Here is a 25,202-nt window from a genome sequence, read left to right on the forward strand (position 1 = left end):
ATAGTCCCAAACAACAAACCTGGAAACATGGGGACACTGACAGCCTTATTACTAATAGGGGTAACATTTCAGGTACCTATAAGTTTTATTTTATTCTGACACAGACCATTTACGCCTACACATTGTATAGTCCTAAAAACGCGAAATTAAACCGCACATGTACCAGAAAGTACATCATTAGTTACATCAGCTACATTGCCCGGTGTAAGCTAGAAAAATAACCCAGCTTGTTTACCTCTGCCTAACGAGCAGTGAAAACTTGCTGCTACCCGACCTAATTGGAACGCTATCTCTGAAAGTAACTTTCAGAAGAGGGTAGGTGTTTTTGAATTGGCGGGGTAATACTACGGAACAAGAGTACGCGAAAGGTGAAACTGTATCAGTGCGCATCGGACTTCGGACGGAGGAGGCCGCGCGCTCTTACGTTCCGAAACACGCGATCGTAGTTTAACTTTTCGTAGTGCAACGCTGTTTGGCTGAATGTGTTGATTTCAGTGCTATAGTTTGACTGTGTGAAAAATGTAGTGCAGATTCTTTTTGGTGTAAGTAGTTTAAATCGATCCGTTTCTTTTTTGTTTTTAATTGAATAATGGTCGGGAAACTTTGACATGGAAAATCACTTTTTATTACGAACTGGATTGTGTAATTTGTGTTTGATTGTAGTGATTTTTACTAGAATTAGTTTACGCTCAAGTTTATCGATTAAGACGTAAATAAAACACATATTTCTGTTTTTGACGAGTCGTTGTTAAACTTTGGGCTGAAGTAATCAAACTTTTTAATCAAAGTCCTTTGATTGGCACTTGAACGGTCAAGCAAAGTTTATTTTTTAGTTCGGTATCATGAAAATTATTTTATTTCGAATATAGAAACTTACTTGAAGATTGCTAATGTTTTGAATTCTTCATATTTTTTTACTAGAATCTACTTTAAAAAGACTAGCTGAGCGCACGACTTCGTGCGCGTGAAAATGGTTTGAATAATATTTCCCATTTTTGTAAAATTTTTCTTCACTGCTCATCTCCTATTGGCTGTAGGATAATTTTATACTGCCTTAAGCTTTCCCCGATAAATGGGCTATCCACTACAAAAATATTTTTTCAAATCGGACCAGTAGTTTCTGAGATTAGCGCGTTCAAACAAACAATTTTTTCAGCTTTATAATATTAGTATAGATACCTAGGTAATTTGGCTTGCGATTTTTAATTTAATCTACATTGTAAGTTTCTGATTGTGGTGCCGCTTTTATAGCCTTAATTTTACAGGTTTTCACTCCTATAAGACTATCGTTTTACCGTTCAGGAAAACTATTATATATATAAAAGTAAGTCTCTGTTAAACAGAAATACCTAGTAAAGAATTTTATCTGTCAAGAATTTCCAATATCCGATCGGTATTTAGACATTACACCTTACAAACGTTTTCGCGAACGAATAATGGTAATTTTTCCTCCTATTCTATTTTCGTAGGAAATCGTTCATGATATTTTTAACCCGTTTGTAGTTATTACGTGATTTCGTATGAATATATTATATCCTCTTCTGTCTGTCTGTCTGTCTTGCTTTCACGCCTAAACCACTGAACCGATTTTGATGAAATTTGACATAGATATAGTTTGAGTCCCGGGAAAGGATATACTTAGGATAGTTTTTATAAAGGATATAGGATAGATATTTGAAACAGGGACGCGCGTGATAATTTTTTTCTGTGATAGACAAAATTCCACGCGGGCGGAAAACTGGAAAGCTAGTAGGTTTACTGGAAGGGCAAAAAAAGAATGAGACATGTTTAGGCTCCATAAAAGCATTTGACGATTTATAAGTATTTGACCACAATCGCACCTGATGTTAAGTGGGATGCAGTCTAGGATGGTACATATCTGCCCTGTAAGTGCTTATTCACTCTCGCCTTGAAGAGGCCCGGATTATAGTTTTCGGGAAAGACAGCAGCAGGCAACGAATTCCAGTCCCTAGCTGTTCGCATTATAAAAGAGTCATTATCGTACAGTCCTATCAACTTAAGCTGAGAATTGCATTTGTGTGAGTGATCGCCAAAAGTACCGTTAGTAAAACACATACAAATAAAATTAATGTTTTATTAAAAGGAAGTCTATAAAACACTTGCTACCAATTGGGCCGATGTAACGACACTTGACACATCCTTTTAAATAAATAAATAAATAAAAACAGGTCCTCGCTCAGCATATGCCAAGGCACGAAGTACCTCGACGCTGATATTCTGCGAGCACCGTTTATAGAGAGGGCGTCCAGCCAGCCTTACAAAATACAACAAAAAGACAAACTTTATAAAATTACAAAATAAAAACAGACTAAAAACTTTTCGTTCACACCTTTAAAATACGTATTCAATTTGCATAAAATTTCTTTCACTTGGCTGCTTAATGGATTTCGTACAGGAAATTCACTTACAGTAGGAGCCATTTCACTAATATTTGGAACACAATTACATAAAATTACACGTATCTGCTACCAGTACTGGGGGTGAAGTGAAGTATGTGAGCGACAAGGAAGCGGTGCGTGGCGGACGCGCCGCGCTTCAGGCCGCTTGCTATAATAAACCATGCGCGGGACGCGCCGCGCTTCAAGCCGATTGCCACTCTAAACTATCGGTGTGCACTCACACAAATGCAATTCTCAGCTTAAGTTGAGAGGACTGTAGCCCTTAAAAGGTTTACGCTGAAGGTAGAATTATTTTTTACATGTCTTAGTTTTAATTAATAAAATAAAATAGGAATATGTTTTGGGAAGGAATAGGAATATCTAGGAATATCCAGCAATGGATGTCATTCGGCTGAAACGAACGAACGAACGATGTTTTGGAAAAAAGAAATTCAAGTGTATCACCTCGAACAATATTGATAAATAACTTACATTATGAAGACTTTTTATAATCATTTGTTTCTACCTAATACCAACATTTAAAAAATTATATTTTCTTGCAACCCTGTATTTTCCCTGAACACTTCTTGCAACTTCTTAAAAAATGGTTAATAAAACCATCGAATGTTATGAGGTGGATTTTCGAATGAACCTCCTTAAACGAAAGGTTTTCTCGGTATTATATTAATTAAATCAGGATCCAGTATGTATCTTAGCGAAATAATTAATTATCCTGCTCATTGTTTGGTACACATCAAAGCTTTTTAAGTACACAAATTCAAGGCTTTTGTTTGTAACTCGCACGATCTTGAGACAAAATATACAGGGTGTAAAAAACAGACAGGAATATAAATAATTAGAGTCACTGAAAAACATGTTCTGTTTGTGTAAATACTGCTTATACTTAGATGATAATGTAAGAACAAGGCTTTACTTAAGACGAAATCAAGGACATATAATTTAATATAATAAGTATTAAGGCAGAAATACACTCGGCGTCAAATAAATCGCACCTCCCGCGACAAGCACTTTCAAACGTATGCATCTCTACTTCCCACCAATATTGGTACCATTAGAAAGCCTAGTTCTAAACTTCATTTCATTAAAGGAAAGGTTTTTTACCCCAAAATGTGTCTTTAGAAGGACCCAGTGTCTCTTCTTAAAGCGACAGGGTAGTGACGCTTGAGCCAACTTTTATGGTTATAAAACTGTTAAATTGTGATTAATCGCTATCCATCTGTTAAAGAGGACACGTGAGAACTGAGATCCTCACGTGTCCTCTTTAAGTACTTAGCGTCAAAAGAAAATCTTTAGATATTGTCTGGAGGTGCAATACTATTTTAATACAATACATTATTTTGTTTTAATTGATGTTAATTTTAAATAAATAACATGAGCTGAAAACCAATGGATTTTCCTGAAATTCACTTCTGTATTTTGAATGCTGGTTTTCATTTTATACCACGTTATTTTTTGTAATTTACTGTAATAATGTAGGTAAGCATCCTCGGCACATGAGTGTAATTCGCTTCTGTTTTTATTCAAAAAATATATTCAATTTTCAGTCTAAATTGCCTTAAGATTTTTGGAAGGAATCACATGATTATTGCGATAATTGCATCTTGATGTTTGACATTTAACTTACTCATTAACAGCTCTGTGTGGGTGTAGGTTACAAATCTATCCCCACTCAAAATATAACCCGCAATTATGTTTCAATTGCCACTCATTTCGGTGTAATTTCTACCAAAGTTAATTAACTGAACTAACCTTTATTTAATTATGGCTGATATATAATTTAGACAAGCATCTAATTAGAGTAAAACCTTATATCGATGTCAGACGACGTAATAATGTTAATAGGTTGTTCCATGAAATGGCGTTTAAACGTATTTTTTATGTAGGGAAAGTTAGATTTTCTTGTCCTTTTGCTCTATAAAAAGGTTTTGCTGTTGTAGAGCCTATTTTACGAACGTCAGAGATTTTTTTACTGACGCAAAAACTACTTTATGTTAATTTGTCTATAGAAAATGACAAAACAGTACGTACAGTTTCTTCCATCCTTCTTCCATAAAATTGGAAAGCCTATAAGTTATGTACGAAATAGAATTTACGTGACACTGGCTACCTACGTAATGTGCTAAACGCACGAAGTCGTAATGCAAAAAAATTGTAACCAAGTGTATTTTCTTTACACACAGTTTTTAGGAATAGTAAAATATTTGCAACTTTTTATTGAATTCAAAGCTACCAAAACTTTAGAGCTGAATAAACACTTGTTAACTTTTTCATACACCCCAAAGTATTTTGTTAGTCATGATAAGGATTTTACGAAACTCCACCCCTAAGGGGGTAAAACGGGATCCACGCGTACGAAATCGCGGGCGGCCGCTAGTTTTAAATACAGATATAATGGTCGTGGTCATTAACACCAATATTTAATTTAACTCCTCCCGGGATTCAAACCCACAACCTCTGACTTCACCACCAGGCCATCCATCATCTATCACAAATCTTTAAACATTTTAACGTCCGGAGGCAATCAGTCAAAGTCGATAACACCAACGGAACATATGATTATTTACTTAAAATGTCCTTTAAGAATACTTAAGCGCACGTGCCAAGTATTTTTGTCGGTTTTCTAGATCGATACGAGAATATTTTATTTGGCTTGGCATTTAGGGGTCTATACAAATAGTAACATCGATGTTTGGTAACGGTTCACTAATGTCAGAATTCGTAGTGTAGGTACCTACCTACAGTCAGCCTCAAATAGTTCATGACACCCGTAGTGGGCAAAAAGTCGTTATACCATAATAGCTGGTTTTTACTCGACTGCGCCAGAAGGAGGGTTATTGTATGATGTTATTTGGTCAATAATTAGGTAAACATTGTTTCTTCATCAGCCAGATAGTTTTGACCGCGCCAACCCTTTGCCAGATAATCATTTTAGGATAGCTGCCAAGGCCACGATGACCCAAACTTCATTATGCACAAACGTTCTTACCTCAATAATGGGAGCATGCGTTGACAAACTTTCAGCTTTTATAAAATAAAGTAGGTCTGGCGTTCACTAGCTCTTAATCCATAATCCATGTGTCTTCCAGACCGTGGTTGCCACTCGAGAACTTTTCTGCCCCAGCGGCCATCAGCTCTACGAGCTATGTGTCCCGTCCTCCGCCACTTAAGTATAAGTGGTTTATAAAATAAACTAGCGGCCGCCCGCGACTTCGTAGAGTTAGTAAAATCCTTTCTTAGCGGATGCCTACGTCATAACATCTACCTGCATGCCAAATTTCAGCCCGATCCGTCCAGTGGTTTGGGCTGTGCGTTGATAGATCACTATGTCAGTCAGTCACCTACAATTTAGATTTTTTGACAAATTCTCTCTCTCATCTGTCCCTTAACATTCCTATTAAATCGTCCTCATCATCCACAGCCGTAATGGACATGAGAAAGTGATTAGACCCGCCATTTTTAACTCGCAGGCTTCGGAGTCGCTTAAGACTAATTAATTATTTAAATGAAGTAAGCGACGAAGATGTTCGAGCTAAAATGCTAAATGGAATTTGTTATGAGCCTTTTTATTAATTAACAATTTGTTGGGTTTTTTATTTGGTTCTTCAAATATTAATATTTTTGAAATAGATACCCAATAACCCTCTGTCTGGCGCAGTTGGGTAAAAATACAACAATGATGTGATAAAATGGTTTTTAAATAAAGTAGAATAAATTATTCTTTTTGTATTAACTATTAGATGGAGTGGTTAAAAAGCCATAAATCATTTCAAAGTTAGGCATTGATTTCAATAACTAGAAGAAGTCATTGCAAAATCAAATTACAACTGAAAAATATTAAGTAGAGTCACTGAAAAGCCTAGCAAATAAAAATTATACTAAAATTTCTTTTTTACAGCAAAAAAATCCCTTTACATATCCCAACACATTTTTTTCCGCATTAACCCCCACCTCAACAAATGTGACTCAAATCGCGTTGACTCGCGGTCTGAATTTCAGTTTTTTATTACTTCCACGTCACTTTGCGGAAACAATAATGCGCCCGCATTATTTGAAGACAACAATACATCATAACTCTGTCAGTGAAGTTTAATACAACTGGGGGAGCGTTTTGTCGTTTGAACCCCTATCTCGGCAATGAAATAAGCAGATACCTCGCTCTGCGTGGTTTTGATAGCGAAGAGACGAGCGACATTATGTCGTAAGCGACGGTTTTTGGTGGTAGGCGACAGTCTTCGACTCGCGCCTGCTGTCTTGACATGACAATTAGAGATGGGTTATACTAGGTAAATTTGATACTAGGTGCACCTATTCCTAGTATTTATTAATACTTGATCCAAATACCTGTTCCACCTAGTACGTAGTAATTTAGCATACTTGACGCGACTAGTGCGGACTAATCCACGTAATATGACTTCAAAATACAATTTTCTTTGAAAAGATACAACCATAGTATGAATAATGCAATTTGAAATTGAATAATAATTCCTCCCTTCATACTTCAACAGGCTTAGGACTGTCAACTTAAAAGTTGGCGTATTTAAAAGATATCATTTCATAAAAATATTTACATATTTTTTCTTATTTACATGAATATGGTTTGACTACGTTTGTGTGCGTTTGCTTCGTCGCGCTCAAATTTGTTTGGTCAGACAGAGACGGAGTGAATCTCTACGTTCGCACATAAGCTTAGCGAGAAATACTAGGTGCGCGTAATACACGACTACGGATTACGCAATAATAACCTCTATTACTTTGATGGTAGGGTCGGAAATCGTGTAATTTATAAAATACTAGGTGGATCAAGTATTTAAAAAAGTGGAATAGGTGCCGCCTAGTACTGTAAAATACCTAGTGTGTGGATCTGTTCTAGTAAATACGTCTCATCTCTAATGACAATGTTGACAATCTGAGTATGGCGATTATCACACTGCACCGCGCTCCGCCGCGGTACGCGGGACGACAGATTTAATCATTGTATCGACGGTTAAGAATCAATACCATCTATCTCAAGTTTTGGCGGTTTTCACTTTTTAATGCCAATAGATTTAAAGTCCAATTTGGCACAGGTTGTTCACACTCTTATCTCAATATTCACAGTATTTCCAAAGTTATTTGCTATAGAAATACCACCTATGTTAAGAGCACGAAAAATTTTCTGCCAATATTGTCTATCTCTCCTCAAAGAATTATAGAAAGGTGGTAAAAAGTTACTTTATTCAGTATTTTTTACTTTCATTGTACAGTAGACATGTTTCATTATATTTATAGCGTATGAGAACTTGATAATTGTAAGTTGAAAATCAGAAATACACGAGATAAAGTTGACAAAATGTTCACAACTTTAACTAATAGTACTCTTATTCAAAAGGCGATAGAGCGGAACCAAGGCTCCAAAGTGTTCGCAAGAGACAACTCTATTAAGCTAAGCCAGCTCACTAAGTTAAAGACGGTGTACGGTAGTGTGACCAAGGTTCTGGGTGAGACTGAGAGGCTTTACAGGCATACCTTGGTCACCAAACCTGTTAATATGTAAGCTACAGATCCAAGAGCTGAGCTAACTCGATTACTCGACACTATACCGAAGATATACCGGATATCAGCCTATACGAGATTAGAATGACTCTCAAACAGCTTAAGAACAACAAGGCACCAGGTGATGACGGAATAACCTCGGAACTTCTGAAAGCGATTGGAACACCGATACTGATGATCCTTCAGAGGCTTTTAATTTCGTCTTACCCGAGGGAATAGCGCCAGAGGCATAGAACAGAACCATGGTGGTGCTTTTCTTCAAAAAGGGAGATAACACCTTACTGAAGAATTACAGAATTACAGAAGTCTACAAGCTGTTTTCAAGAGTCATCACGAATCGTCTCACGCGTAGGTTTGATGACTTTAAGCCTCCCAGGCACAAGCCAATTTTCGCAAAGACCACATCCATACGCTGTGGCAGGTATACAGAAGACCGAGGAGTATAAGTTGCCCTTTGCTTGGCGTTCGTGGACTTCGATTCGATCGAGACTTGGGCATTGCTGTAGTCTCTCCAGTGGTAGCCGTATCGAGTATCGGTACATCGAGGTGATTGTACAAAATGCTTCAAAACTCCAGAATTGGAAAGGATTCTGCATAAATATAAATTAATGGCGAGTAGGTACATCATTCACCTTCGGTTTGCCGAAAATATTATGGTCATTCGCTGGAAGAACTCTACACAATGTTTAAAGACCTTAATCGAGTTTCCCAACAAGTAGGTCTTCGGAAGAAAATGTTATTAACGTAAAACACAATTTTGACTAAGATTTTGATATGCCTTATGCCACAGCCATAACTGCGTCAAAAAACCAACATCTGCAAGAACTCAAACTAGTTCTACCAGCAGAATGCCATGACTTTTATGATTCTTTGCCTAATTTGTAAAATACAAATTAATGTAAGGTATTTAACAACCTCATTTCATGTTATTGATTAATAAGCTACTTGATTTTTTACTAGTTATTTTTGTCCAATAGCACCTATCTAGTAGATAAATATATTTTTTTTAACTCTTTTGAACCAATACCATCTAACTCAGGTTATCTTGGTATATGGCAATATTACGTCAATCTAAGTTTACATAACATTTTCCAGTATTTATTTACCTTTTTTAGCGATTTTAACATTTCTAGTAACTTATAAGCTGAAGCGATGAAACGTTTTTTTTATCTCCTGTAAAGTTGACTTTTTTAGATAGATGGTATTGATTCTTAACCGTCGGTATGCAAGTACTCAATACTCAATACTCAATATTTTATTGCATCCATTATGTACTTAAAATTAGAACATTATGGGCCCTGTAGGGCACGGCAATTAGGAGAGAGGAGGACCACCCTAGATCAACCGAAAGATGTCAGAAGTTAGAGCCTAGTAATTTATCGTTGAGATACTCACTTAGAGCATAATAGTGTTTAGAAATTAAAAGTTCTTTAAGTTTTTTTACAAATGTTAATTCTTTGGGTGTATTTTTTATCGAAATTTCCAATTTCGATAAAAAATACACCCAAAGCTTATTAAAAATTTTGATTGACATGGAAAGTGGACCCGATGAGTACAGTTCAAGGCGGGATGGAGGTGTTATTAATTTTTGTCGATGTCGTAAATTGTATGTACTGTCGATGTCTCCTCGTTTTTTGTAAAATTCTGGGTATTTTTTGACAAATTTACACGTCTCTAATATGTATATGCTAGGTAGGGTGAGTATATTGTGTTTGGCAAAATATGGTTTACAGCTATCGGTATTTTTTATGTTAAATATTATTCTAATAAGTTTTTTTTGGAGGATCAGGAGATCTTGGGCATCTGTACTACTTCCCCACATAATTACTCCGTAGTTGAGCCACGAATATGCGTATGCGTAATACGTACTGAGTGCTGTCGGTATGTCGGTGGTCTTTTTCACTTCACGGAGAGCATAAGTAAAGCTTGCTAATTTCCCTTTGATTTTTTTAATGTGTGATTTCCAATTTATATGAGTATCTATTATTAGGCCAAGAAGGCAGAATTCATTTACATGTTCTAATNCAAGTACAAGTACCTCAGTTTGTATAGAAAACAAGCGCGGCACAACACACTGACAACGCGTCTGCGCGCGGGATTTTTTATATGTAATCACGCGGACCGCGGCGGAGCGCGGTGCAGTGTGATAATCGTCTATAAGTTAGTGGCCCGTCTTCGAGAGTCGTGAATTCGTGCTGCATCGGCGACTGACGGCGACCATCGGCGGTATTCGTGCTACGTCGGCGACAGTCATCTAATTTGAATATCTGTCGTCGGTGACTAAGTCGGTGACAGCCGATATTTTGTCGCTCGTCTGTGGGCTCCTTAAGATAAACGCAAACGAAGACGATGTTTACAGCGTAGGTTAAATCCTTCCTTTTGCCTATGGTTAATTATAGAGAGTCGTCCTCCTACAGAGGATGCTAAATGACGTGAAGTACTAGTTAAATGTACTTTTGAAAGTATGGACTGGCTGCTAGTATACATACTATGTACTATGTACAGACAGGAGATTATCAAACACGCATTTTATGTAGTTTTAAAAAGTGTGTGTGCATGGGGAGAGGTGTCAGATCTCAGTTCTTAGATGAAAGGATTTCTTGAGTTTGACAGTAGGTTTTGAATAGGTTCTTGCTATGCGAATAAAGAGTAAAATATATTTTGCTAGGAAGAAATATTATAAATGTACTACGAGTATTCTTTAAGTAACTACATAACTACAAACATGAAATTAATGAAATGATAATAATACAAAGTACAAACCCAGAGAACATCAGAGTCACAAACATGATGTGTAATGTATTTGGGTCAATTTCCCAAACACATTTTTTGAGCGGCGTAGCTGAAAATCATATGTTTTTTATGACATAGAACTTTGATTTTTTTTTACACGAAAATATACAGAGGTTCCATTTTGAGGACAACATTATTAATGAGTATTTTCTTTTACAAATTCGACAAAAAATTATTGAACTAAGCGTTTCTAATTTTGGTGCAGTGTCCACATCCTTAATTTCTTACAATATGTATTTTTTTAGCTGAAGATCAAAACAGAACTTAGGGAAAAAGTATATTTTTGGATTATACAATCTATCTATTATCTAAGATTACCAAATTAAGCAAGTTTCCCAAATAACTGTGATTAAGTCACGCCCTTAAGTTTTGTCCGCGAAAAATTTATGATTTTGGTGTCAATAATGAAATAGCTCGTCAGTTTCTTTAAAGATCAAACAGGATTTAAACACTCCCATCATTCGTTAGGTTTAGTACCGCCCCCGCGAGCAGTGACGGCAGACGGGAAATTAAAACCGACGCCAACAATCACTTAAAAGTAGAAAATAAGTACGTCGTTATTTATTTATTAGGACAATATACCATGATTAATATTTTTGGAGTCGGTGCTGGTAAATTTAAAACCATTTCTTGAGCTTGGCACTAAGATATGACCAACTGACAGCATATTTTCTAATTTTGGTGCTTTAATATAAATTTTGGTGTTCTCTTAATTTTGGTGTAAGGAAAATCTAAAAAACTACTGGACAAAATTTAATGTCTTAATCATTTTAGAAACAGTATAAGTTTCCAATAAATTTGATCTATAATTAAAGAATAAAAATACACAAATAACAATTTCCACCAAAATTAGGCAAAAATATGCACTTGTTGAAATTCACCCATTTATGTGTGCTAATTCGTTATGTAGTCACATATTACTTAGTTTCAGGCTGCGCTATTAGTGGAATAGTAATAGACCTACCGCTTAACTTAGTCAGTACCTGAGGTATGGAAGCGGCACGGGAGGGGTGACATTGACATTACTATGACGTGACGGAGCATATTTTATAAATCTAAAGCACATCTGACATGTTGACACCACCAATCAATGAGGGCTATCGTTTTAGCGCTCACCAGTTAGCGCCACTGTAGAGTAAGGTCCTGTCACTTGCTAGTAGCGAAGACAGTGGCACCAACTGGTGAGCGCGAAAGTGGTAGGAGGACTATCGTATTTGCACTCATCAAGATGGCGCCACTGTAGAGTAACGTCCTGTCAATCGCCAGTGGTGCCAACTGTTAAGTATAAAAACGATAGCCCTCATTGCCGTACTTTTTAAAACTGTCAAAACGAAACTCTCCCATAGATTTTGTATGGCACTACAAGCAAGTGACGTCACTATTTTGTAAACTCAAATAAACTACTTTTTTCAATTACAATGCGACCAAAAATCGTAATTTACAGGTAATTTAAAATTAAAAAATAAATTAAGACCAGAATGAAGTGTCTTTTTAGAAAAGTTGTGATTTCGTATTATTGGAGAATGGTGTCAAATTGTCTATTGTAACTTTCTACTTTTTTATATTTTTAAACCGGCAGACAGTGGTGACTGAGTTTGTTGCGGCGCTTCTTCTCAGCACTTGCCAAATGTTGGTCTCGAAGCGCTGGTATGGTAAAAAGATTATGAGACATGTAGAGGCTCCTTATGAACAAAATGACGATTTGTAAGAACTATTTATTAGTCTAAACAAATAAAGAAATTTTGACTTTGACTTTGAAGTTTCGCTGACGTTTAACGTTACAAAAAACAACGCAACAATTAACCTAGAAATTAGCACGGCACCAAAGAAATATATTCAAAACTGCTACGCGGTCTCGTGGTAGATGGGAGTCTTAAAGGCCACCTTCTCAGATCATCTATGATCTGAGGCCACCTTCTATCAGCGGGAACGCGTGGTAAGCAACTTGCTTTTGAATGTATTGTAACTTCTTAATTTTTTATATTTTTAAACCGGCAGACAGTGGTGACTGAGTTTGTTGCGGCGCTTCTTCTCAGAACTTGCCAAATGTTTGTCTCGAAGCGCTGGTAGGGCAAAAAATAATGAGACATGTATAGGTTCCCTAAGGCCCAGAACAGACGGTGAAACGCAACTGCAACGAAACTGCAACTTTCTGATGATTCTTATGAATGAAACTGAAAGTTTCAAACTGATCGCGTCATGTGTGGTCTCTCAACGGACGCTATGGCAGAAACTTAGATGCAACTCAAAAGTAACTAGCAGTTGCAGTTTCGTTGCAGTTGCGTTTCACCGTCTGTTCTGGGCCTAAGAGCATTTGACGATTTGTAAGTACTAATTTAATTAGTAAATGCAGCCAGCAATCTCGCCTCTTTGCCTCACGGACACACTTTTAATTTCGAGTAATAAATAAGTTTATATTTTTTTTTAGACCTAAGTTTGTGTTAGTTTAAAAAAAAACTGTTTATTGTTAATAAAGTATTTTGGGTCTACACAAATAAAGATAATTTTGATTTTGATTTTTTGGAGTCTCGCTAACGTTTGACGTTACAAAAACACACTCCCGTGCCGCTCTCATACTTCAGGTACTGACTGAGTTAACGCTGACTTATACAGCAATTTATTTATGCACCAAAGGTCAGTTAAACGGGACTATTCCCACCTCTCGTTCCCACCACTGCAACTCCTGTGTAGCCAGGATCTACAGCTTGACCGCCACAAAAACCCAACCAATGAAGGTCAAGTTTGTCCCGGGGGAAAGTTAAACTGTTATTGGACCCGCAACGAAATGAATCAGAAGAACATAGGAGGAGTTCGAAATTAAGGTTCGACTTCCCTCCATTGCAAAGCGGATGACAGGTGACAAACAAAGGTTTAAAACCTTTAAGAAAAGATTATGCACCACGGACAATAAATTAAATTAAGGGGGCCTATCTTATGAGCAATTAGCAACTACCTGCCAATAATATTTTTCACAAAATCGCTTAAAATCACGGAAATTTTTCCGTCAGGTCAGTTAAGTGAGCTTTTACCCTAGGTCCTGTCATGATGCTATCTGGGTAATTAGTGATGCTTTACATTATTAATTAATAGTTAGTTGCCTAGTTGCCTGAACCAGTACCTGCAGTTGACTGACCCAGAAGCAAGTTTGTAACTTGCTAACAAAAGGTACAAGTTTATTGTGAAAAAGCTCAGTGAATAATAATATTAAAATGAGGTTGCTACTGAGTTAGGGCTTGGTCCCGGAGTAGGGTTGCCAGGCGTCCGGCTTTAGCCGGACATGTTTGGCTTTTTAGGGTCTTGTCCGGCCAAATATTGCCCTGTCCGGCCTGTCCGGCTTTTGTTAGGCTTTTTATTTGGTTGCCGCGCCAGGCGAAAGTCGAGCCACAGAATCTATGAAGCGCACGCATCAGGATGTTGGTTAGCAACCGATGATGATAGTACTCACTCATGAGCTGACACTAATTGCAACCCCCCCCTACTCGTCACATGTCCGGCTTTTAGGGTAAAATGTCCGGCCAAATGAAACACAAAGTCCGGCTTTTGTGATTTTGGACCTGGTAACCCTATCCCGGAGACATCCTGTTTTTTACTGATTCCCGTTTAGTAGTACACGTGTCTTATTATGTTCACTTCACACGAACATCCCGTTTTGCAAGATTCTGCATAACTGAATCCCGCAAAAGTGGATTGCCGTGGGAACAAGCCCTTAATCTAAACTTGGCTATGGTCACTAGATGCGTGTACAAAATCATACTACAAGTATTAAAATGTCCGTATCTCCGGTAATAATTACCATTCCTAGTTGTTCTCAATAATTATTAAAGATTTGGCCTTCACTCTTCACGCTAGTCACCTTTTTAGTCAATCACAAGAAGAGTGGGAGTGGTTTTATTCCACTCTGTCGAAACCATAGATTCAGAGCCTTTAAAAAACATACAGAACCCAAAAAGACGTCACAACCTCGTGCTTTGTCATTTTCCCCGTAAGAAATACAAAAATGTATTCGAGTAACTTACGATATTGTGGCTCTAGCGCACAATAAAAGTTTGGCGAAATCTCTGGAGGCTTCTGAAAATCAGCCTTGGAAATGTGTAAAGAAATCATCTTAAATGTATCGGGGAATCGTATTTGATTCGATCGATTTTGATCACGTATTGTACTCAACATATTCCATGTTTTTCTAACGTTTGTGTAACGTTCCGATTTCCGACGTAATTTGAACAACTTTTGTTTTTTTTTTATCCACAACGAGGAAGCTCTTGGCCTGTATCTCACCTGATAGTAAGTGATGATCAGACTGAAGGTGGAAGCGAGCTTCACCCGGAATCCTCAACCACGGAGGAACTGGCTATCTTATCTCTAACTGCCGGAACACAACAATGCTGTTAACATTGTTGTTATGGCGACAGACTTAGGTAAGATGGTGGTAGCTAGCCAGGTGGACTTAGAACAAGCCCTACCACCAACCAAACCGAACAGAAAAATCTGCCCCCCCTGGGAATCGAACCCGGGACCTCTGCGTCTGAAGCAGGTGGTCTTACCACTAGACCACAGAGGCGGTTTGCACGCTAAAAAAGTGTGAAGTGGTTCTAAAATGGTATTCGTTTATTAACCCTCCTTTCCTCCTGGTGAAGGTCGCAGGAGGTACCTGGAGGACAGGTCTTTGTAGAAATCTTTGAGGGAGGCCTTTGTCTAGCAGTGGACGTCATTCGGCTGAAACGAACGAACCCTCCTTCTGGTGCAGTCGGGTAATGAAAATATGTTCGCCCATATCTGTCTCAGAACTCATAAAAGGTGGTAAACGAGTAGAGACCACGTCGTCTCAGCAAATAACATAGATATGACGTCCTCCTGCTCGATAGACTAACGCCCGTATTCACAAACGATGTTTGCTTAAGTGAAGCAGCAAATCGAATGCACAGCGTTGAATAGGGGTTACCTACGCCATATCGAATGAAAAATGATCGAAAATCAAAATATCGAATACGTTTCATCGAACGATCAAAATATCGAACGATCAAAATATCGAATGCTCAAAATATCGAACCTTCAGAATATCGAACGATCAAAATATCGAACGATCAAAATATCGAAAGTCGATATAGACGTTTTTATTAAACTTCATCACGCATCATTTCTGAACTTTCCTTTTTGGGACAGGCTAGGCTTATAATAGGTCCCCACGGACATTATTCTCAAAATTTATAAACTTGAAGAAATGATGCATGATGAAATTTAATAAAAACGTCTATATCGACTTTCGATATTTTGATCGTTCGATATTCTGAACGTTCGATATTTTGAGCATTCGATATTTTGATCGTTCGATATTTTGATCGTTCGATGAAACGTATTCGATATTTTGATTTTCGATCATTTGTCATTCGATATGGCGTAGGTAACCCGTTGAATAGAGCTCTGTGATGGTTCGTGTGTCACCCTGTGCGTCCACGCGCACTGTGAGACCTCATAGTAATGTTTAGGAATACGGGCGTAACAACCTCATGAAGATTGCTGGTAGCGATTAAGAATAAGAAGAATAGAATAATAATAAAATTTATTTATTATTATTAAAATTTATCAGCGGATCTATGAGCGGTAGCGTTTTGGAGAATTAATTTGGTAATAAGGCAGCTTCCACGCATATTCTTCTTGTCGTGTCGACAACAAATCTACACAGTGTCAGCCCAAAACTCGTGACGTTGTCAGTAGCGTAGTCCGTCCACACTTATTTTCTTGGATTGTTCCAAATGTCTTATGAAATCCCTAAATATTGTTATCTGATATTCTACTTATACAGGGTGACTTGGAAATCGTTAGCACCCTTTTAATATTCACAGTCACCCTGTATAAATTACCAGCAGATTACGAGAGAATGCGTGTTCCCCGATCTAAAACCCTGAATTTCTATTTCTTACCAAAAGTAAATACTTATGAGTTGTACTTTTGTAATGATGGTTGATTCCTCATGCAAAATTTAATCTGGAGGCACGACAGTGCCCCTACCAAGTCGAGCAAAAAAGAGGCACGGGCCGTACCATCCTTTTCTCGAAGCAATTCAGGCCATTTTCGACCGCCTGTAACTTCGTTGTGGATAAAACTAGAAGGCTGAATTTTCATTAGCTATGCAGGCATTGTAAAGACACGGTATATTTAAAATTTCATTCAATTTGAACCAGTAGTTTAAGAATTATAACGGGTCAAAGTTACTTAATTTTGTCACTCACTGACTGACTCACTGACTCACCGATCATCAAAACTCTAAGGCACTTCTAGCAGACCTAGTTTATAAGTAGTGTTTGGTGTATGAATCAAGGAAAATCTAAAATATTTGGGGGCACGGTAGTGCAACCGCCAAGTCGAGTAAAATTTTTCAATTTCGGTCCAGTTTTCTAGATACATAACTGCTGTCTACAAAATACAAAAAGAAATTATATTTGGGGGCACGGTAGTGCAACCGCTAAGTCGAGTAAATTTTTTTCAATTTTGGTCCAGTTTTCTAGATACATAACTGCTGTCTACAAAATACAAAAAGAAATGAGATCCCATCAAAAACAATACTTGTCAAAAAACCAAGAGTTGCGAGACTTGGTTTTTTTGACAAGTATTGTTTTTGATGGGATCATCTATTTCACCCCCAAAAGTAAGCTTAGTTACGTACATAGCTGATGTACCTACATCTCTATCAATATAATATCACACAACTAAACTTACTGCAAAATTGGTTTAGATGTCTTAACGATGGTATATGTGTTCGTTTTAACACAGTTAATTTATGCTATTCATGAGCTCTTACAGAAATTAATTAACCACCTGTATTAACATCTACATAGCTGATTTTCATCAATCACTAATATTGTAAATGCGAAAGTAACTCTGTCTGTCTGTGTCGTTTTCACGCCTAAACCATCGAACCGATTTTGATGAAATTTAGCATAGAGATAGTTTTAGTCCCGGGAAAGGATGTGGAATAGTTTTAATCCCGGTTTTTGAAACAGAGACGCCCGCGATAAAGTTTTTCTGTGATATACAAAATTCCACGCGGGAGAAGCCGCGGGCGGAAAGCTTGTCATTAATGTACTTTATAGACAATACAATATCTAACTTAATATCACAAATAAGATTTCTCTAACAATTAGTCAGAATATTATTAATCTCATATTGTACGCACGCTTTGGCTCAAGACTTTGTATAATAATAATATTATGATGTTGGTTTTCTCCAAAACAATTTCAGCACATTTCTTTAGTCTAGACATATTATACAGGGTGTGTGTGACAGGTTGGCATAAACTTATAGAGTTTACCAAGCGGTTGAGTTGAATACTAATATCGTTTTCCCTGAAGATTCACGGACTAAAAGTTTGTAGTTTAAAAGGCACTCAAGTATGTCTATCTACATCAGAAATAAAGAAGTACAGAAGTAAAGCATAGGATAAAACAATCTTAAAAAACTTTGTACCAAAAAAAAACTTTTATCTTAGATTTTTGTGATTCCATTTTTTTGCAACAAAGTAATGACTGTTCTGCAGCGCTCTTAAAAAATTAGTCTCATGAAAATCTTTTTATCTTAGGTTGTTTTGTTACCTAAGCGTTTTTTGCTACAAAAATGATGACTGAGTTAGGGGTTGAGGGAGAATTTTGTCTTTGATATCCATAGTAAAGTAGTAAATAATACTCATGATATCAACAGCACAGTGATCTGAAGTCACTATTAAATTTTTATAAACTATCGTTACACCCGGTATGCAATATTATTCAATGATAAAGCTGCGTTTTCACCAGAGATGTGCGAGGATGTGTAGCGAGGGATGTGTTTGTAAAGAAAGAACCAATAGAATCGCTTTGTTTACCTCGCCTGACTCAGCACAGCTTTGCTGGAAACGGATTAGCGGAGCTAGATTTTTGCGCACACGCAAGGATGTGTTCGAGGAATGGTGTTGCGAGGTTTGCGTATACTATATCAGCAAGTCCATAGTCGGAGTTTGGAAGTAGAAGGCAACTTATCCTCGCACCACACATTTTCCTCGCACAGCTTTGGTGGAAGCCCCCACACATTTTCACAGCACATCTAGACATCCTCGCACGACACATTTCCCTTGCACGTCTCTGGTGGAAACGCAGCCATAATCCTGAAGTCGTGCAACGCGCTACGACGAAGTGCAGTTTATACGGTGCGGTGCATTGCCGCTTTGGGTCACGACCGTTGCCTGAATTAAAACATACGACGAATCTAGTTTCTGTATTTTACACCCCGTATTAAAAGGCATTACACATAATGCACAGGTTTCATGCCTCGATTTTACGTAAATCCTAAAACATGTAAGACGAAATTCGTCTCCTAACTTGAGCTGAGTATTTAATTAAGTTTTAGCTGTGATCTTGTGAATTTCGGAGCGGGCGCACACTGTGACGTCGTGCAGTGCGACTGCTCGGTGCCTAGACGCATCGCAGATTACGACTGACAATTATTGTTTTGTTCAAAATTTCGCACACATGCCGTTGAGTTGCAGAACCACAATGCACTAATATCATCATAGTTAATTTCGGCATTTTCATTTCCATACGTCTACGTCCATTGCTGTACAGAGTACAGATCTCTCCCAGTGATTTTCTTGTATTGGTCGATTAGAAGCGGCCTGCCTCCAGCTTCCTGCAACCTTTTTAAGGTATCTGTCCACCTTTTCAGCAAAGGCTTCACGCCAGCCTTCATTCCAAAAACTTGAGTCACCATCAAATATTTTCAATTTGCCAGGAAATCCAGATAATAAAGGATTCCTGTCCTTCTCAGTACTTTTCTTACTTCTTGTCATATTATTTAGACCACTACCAGTTTGTTAGAGAGATTTCATCCTTATACTTAACCCTAACGATCAATGCAATAAAAATACAGGCTGTAATTATTAACGGATTTTAGTTGGTTCGATTCTCGCGTGTGGCAATCATTTGGAAATCTTTGAATGCAGTTCTCTTTCTTTTAAAACATAAAGGAACATAATATTTTCTTTGAGTAAAACTTTCTATATACAGTATTAAGAGTATTTAAGAGTACTTTCCCTCCCGGTGCCATTACAAAATTCCAACCTGTATATTCTTTTGTGCAGACGTTGAAGAAGAAAATGTCTGTCGCAACTTGTAGTTGCGTTTAGTCGTTCTCAATCGCGTAGTGTGCGCCCAGTCTTAATGCGCACTAACTCCATAAAGACTAAACTTTTCAATCTTTAGTAGTTTCGTGCTGATTCTTTGGAGTTAGGGAGCGTCTTTGATGTAGCTCGGTACGCTGTAAGCACCGAATTTTACGTCAAACTTAATTAAGGATGCGATGGAGGATGCACGGGAATGCGAAGGCTGATGAGTTTATTTCTAAATATTTCATGAATTAGCAAAGTTAGTGTGGATTAGGAATCTAATAGAAAGAGTTCAGATAAGTGGAATTAGTTTGTGAAAATTAAGTGCGTGAGATCAATATTTTTTTGAAAGGCTAAACACCTAATTTAATTTCACTGAACTATACTCTATCTATAACCAATTTTTAAATTAAGTAGAAAACATGTTGCGGAATATTTTCCGCTAAAATACGAGGTTCTATAAAACGACTGTCCTTGAAATATCAAGGACTGCATCATTCGTTTCAGCTAAATGAATGACGTCCACAGCTGCATAAAGGCCTCCCCTCAAGGATATCCACAACCTACTGCATAATACATAATATAAACACTATAATTATTTGTTGCGAAATGGCACTTTTTTACAACTAAATCAAGTGACACAGTGATGATTACCTTAGTTTGATATCGATCCTGCAATAGCAGGGCCGCCTTTAACCTACTAGGGGCCCTGGGCACATAAGGATCAAGAGAGGCCCTGCTCATGTGAGAAAGGTTTTTTATGAGAACAGGGCCCTAGGCATGTGCCCAGAGTGCCCAGTGGGAAAGAGGGGCCTGCGCAATAGTGCCTTTGTAGCTCTAGTCGCTAACACTGAGGCCCCACCCGATGTCCCTCGCATTCAATACAATGCAAATAAGCACTCGCTGCCGTCCGGTGATAGGAGGTATTACCATATATTTCTGTCCGCGTGTTTGCCAGACCGTTAATCTCACCATGACCACCGTATATTGTTCAAAAATGCACTGCATGTGTGAATTTAATGAATTCAAGTCTAGTCTATGGGCTGGCGTTATAAAACGGGAGAATAAGCTTTCTTTTGGTCAGATTTTACAGAAGTCGTTAGGGAATGATTAAGGTTATGGATGCAACTGGCCAGGAGCCGCTTTCTGTGGCATTCTAAGAGAGGGCCTATATCCAGCATTGAAAGAAAGAAAGAAATAATTTTAGTGGACTTCTAAGAGCCATAATGATGATGACTTGTAGTCTAACAACTGCTTTACTGAAAAGACTGAAGAAATGTTCTTCGTAGATCGTTTAACTAAGAAAACACTCGGCCGCATGGCTGTTCTGGATTAAATAATCTGGAGAGCAGTAGGTACTCAACTCTTTGGCGCTTTCTGGGGAAGCTTTTTGAGCTACAGTAGACCCATCAGTATCAGTAGGTTATGATGTTTGACTAGGTTTTCAGGACAGAAATGTAGTGCCCTGGAACATTTTTAATGGTGTCAACTACCCGTCAAATAAAGATGCTCCTTTATATTCCAGATATTTTTGGTCAAGTAAAAAGCTGGCTATGAAGTTTTGTAACTTAATCTCACAACAATAATGTCTATTTAAGCCTGTAATCCATTACCAAAACATGAAAAACTAATAATTAATGGTTCTTTATCAATTTGTTAGCGTTCCCTCCGCTTCGGGGTTTCAAACTCTTAACCACCAGACCACTGACGTCAGTTACGAACAAAAGCTGTATACAGAGTGTATGTATTCTTTATGGGTATGGCCTTGACATACTTTAATTTGAATTATTTGATAAGAATCAAATCAAAAAAATTATGAGAAATCTCAAAATCTTATTCTGTGGTTAAGCATGTCATTCCACCATTTTATCAATCATCCATCTATAAGGTGGACCAACGACCTCATAAAGGTAGCAGGAAGGCGCTGGATGCAGGGCGCTACCAACCGGTCATTATGGAAATCGTTGGGGGAGGCCTATGTTCAGCAGTAGACGTCATATGGCTGAAATGATTTCAGCGGAAAGACGTCCACTGGACAAAGGCCTCCCCCAAGGTTTTCCACAATGAACGGTCCTGCGCTGCTTGCATCCAGGCTCTTCCCGCAACCTTTACCAGATCGTCGGTCCACCTAGTAGGAGGCCTGCCCACGCTACGTCTTCCAGCCCGTGATCGCCACTCCAGAACTTTCCTGCTCCAACGAAATATACATCTATCTTATACATATAACTCAAAAGTGGCTGACTGACATAGTGATCTATCAACGCACAGCCCAAACCACTGGACGGATCGGGCTGAAATTTGACATGTAGGTAGATGTTATGACGTAGGCATCCGCGAGAAAGGATATTACGAAACTCCACCCCTAAGGGGGTAAAACGGGATCCACGCGTACGAAGTCGCAGGCGGCCGCTAGTTAATGTATAATGTATTATGTTCAAAAATATTTATTTGCTTGTCCAGAAAACGAACAAAAGCTCGCGTCATACGAGTAAGTCTGATTCATTCCACCCATTAGCCCAGAAGAGCGTGCGTTAAAAACATACTTTACAGTATTAGCGGTTTAATACGGTTCGCGAGCTGTGACCGCCGTATTAGGTCGTAGTCTATTTCCGACATAATTTCGCTGCTTCCGACGTCATACGATGCGCTAGGGCTGTCAAACAGGCAAAAAAAGTAACAATATTAAAGTGGGAGTCGATTCCACGACCTTTCGTTTGCCGGGAGACTGCTCTTAGGCTGGTTTTAGTGTCACGCGGACCGTCCGGTGCGGACCCGCTCCGCACGGCCAATCTGTATGAACTTCTAGGGAGCGTTTTAGAGTAATGCGGTCTGGAGGAACCGCTCGCTCCCTAGCAGTTCATACAGGTCGGCTGTGCGGAGCGATCCGCACTGACAGTCCGCGTGACACTAAAACCAGCCTTAACCATCTGAAAGGTCGTGGTTTCGATTCCCTACGATTGGATTACTATTAATTATTAGTGTCTGTGCTCTGTGGGTGGGGCTCTTGAACCTTTATTTAAATAGGTTTTAATAAAACAGTGGAATCATCCTGTATTTTAATTCTTAACACGTGGGGCTCTTGAACCTTTATTTTAATTTGTTTAAAAAAAAAACGAATTATCCTGTATCTTAATCCTTAACTCGAGAAACTAATCCAGTTGTTTTTCGTATAAGGAAGTTTAATCTTTTTTATATAAAACCTTCTAAGAAAGTATCTAAGTTCGTTAGTCCTATAATCTGAAGATTTGTTATTGAAAAATTTTTAACTGTTTTTTTTTATTTTTTTTTGTTTTTTTATTTTTTTTTATTTAGGACTACCAATAAGACGGACACAAATTTTTCATTTGTATTGCGCTATATGTATACATTTAGGGAATGTTGTTTCTAATGTTGTTTTTTTATGTGTCACTGAATAAAAATTCAATATTATTTACACAGTTCACGGGGTTTTTAAATAATTTTTCCACATTTTGACAGCCCTGCGTTTAGTACAGTCACTGCCCCGGGATATTGTGGAAACCTGTTCACATTAGGGATTTATTGGATTTTGCTGCAAAGTTAGTCTCAAATTACCAGAATGTAGGCTCATGATAGGGTTTCAGTGTAATGCAGTTGCTGTAACAGAGGTTTTACAATATACGTGTCGGAGAATTAATTGTTGGATGACGTAATAAAATTAGGACCAGTTTCATTGGTTTTTGGTTAAGTTTTATTTAGTTAAGTGTTTAACTTAAACGCTATCGAACAAATAAAGCTAAAGTACGGCCAACTAGCAGCGATACAAAAGGTCGATACGACTGTCGAGTTGACAATAATATATTCTGTCTCTTCCCATCTTGTGTTTTTGTCGTAATGTCTCGTTCTCCTGCCAAAATATGTCAAAGTCAGACGGGTTCACCCATGACATTGGGTTTGTTTACCTACATTTGGTATCGCTTCTCGTTGGCCGTACTTTAGTTACTGGTTTGATGAGTTCAGGGACGAATTTGAGGTCTCTGTCTGAGACCCATTATAAGTAGAGGTTGTATCTTACAGATAAGTCTCTAACAGGCTATCAGGAACGGTCTATCTAATAGTTGTGTTTTTGTTTACTTTTATTTGTTACTGATTATACCATACAACTTCAGAAAAATACTGATTTTACGAAAATTTCTGCACAAAATTCAGCACCACTTTTTGAAACTAAACCAGATATCTCTTCCACAGATCACCTACAATGAGAGAGCCAATCGGATGAGGCGTGTTGACAGCATGGCGGCGCTGTGATCCAAGATGGCTGCCGGGACAGCCGCGTGGGCCACGCTGCTTGTGTTCGTGGGGGCCATTTGCAGGGGGCTGTCGGAGGACAACAACCATGAGGACTTGGGTGAGTGGAATGTAGTTTAACCATACGCTTTTAACTGACATTAACCGTAAGCCTAGGCGCAGACCATCGAATTTTAGTTGGCCGATAGTTGGGCCCGATTTTAATTTATGAACAATCGGCCGATACCAAATCGGTGTCGGTCGATGTTCATCAGTGTGAAATAAGTATTAAACACATTACATCGATCGATTGACTTTTTTCATGACAAGTGTGTCGTCATATGAAAAGCACTTATTAATTAGAAAGAAAGAAGAAAGAAATAGACTTTATTGAACACTGTGTTCACGCACAAATTATAAACAATAACAATAGGCCAGTAGAATTAAACACAAAAATGAATTAAATAGGAAATAATTCCTACTAAAGATTTTAGTGCTTTAATGGCTTCATTAGTTGCCCATAAAGACTCTCCTAGGTTTTAGACTTCGACGGAGTTGTGCTTAAGTGGTGGGGGCCCCCGAAAGGGGCGCTTTTTCGGTTTTTCGGGTATACCGCGTAAAGGACTTACCCTATAGAAAAGTGGTCTTCCTGACGGTTGAAGGGCATTAAAATTTAATCCTGCATTAAATAAGACCAAATTCATATGTTTTAAACAAACCGTTCTCGTGCAAATGTTCGGCAAAGTAGAAAATATGTGTTTAATTAATGACCCTCTCCACGCCCAATGGCTCGCTACCCGCAGGCTTCCAAGTCTTGAAAAGGAGCGCCTCAATCAGTGTAACCCTATTAAGGCTTACGAGCTGGATGCGCCTATCCTTGTTCGTCCCAGCCGTTCCTTAACTGCGGTTGCTGCACCTCTTCCTGGCACTCACCTGAACGACTCTGTGTTACCTACTGTGGCTGCCCCTCTTCCTTGTATCCTCCTGCACGACTACGTTGCCTAGTCGTATGCCTGGTCTAAGGTTCGACGCCAAAAAACAACAACAACATGTTCATATTAAAACGCTGAAGAGTTTTTTGTTTG

The 25,202-nt window shown here is 38.2% G+C and overlaps 1 long non-coding RNA gene across 1 annotated transcript in view; it reads left to right on the top strand.

Annotated features, from left to right (window-relative positions):
• Positions 1 to 396: 396 nt before the first annotated feature.
• LOC114363778 (uncharacterized) overlaps positions 397 to 25,202 on the top strand; it is a 59,326-nt gene continuing 34,520 nt past the window's right edge. The window contains exons 1-2 of the long non-coding RNA XR_003656801.1: positions 397 to 542; positions 24,079 to 24,238. This is a non-coding gene — a long non-coding RNA (uncharacterized LOC114363778). The remainder of the gene's footprint in view (positions 543 to 24,078; positions 24,239 to 25,202) is intronic.

This window comes from Ostrinia furnacalis, unplaced genomic scaffold, assembly GCF_004193835.3.
Source record: "Ostrinia furnacalis isolate ACB-3 unplaced genomic scaffold, ASM419383v2 OfSCF7285, whole genome shotgun sequence".
In the NCBI taxonomy this organism is placed as follows: Eukaryota; Metazoa; Arthropoda; class Insecta; order Lepidoptera; family Crambidae; genus Ostrinia; species Ostrinia furnacalis.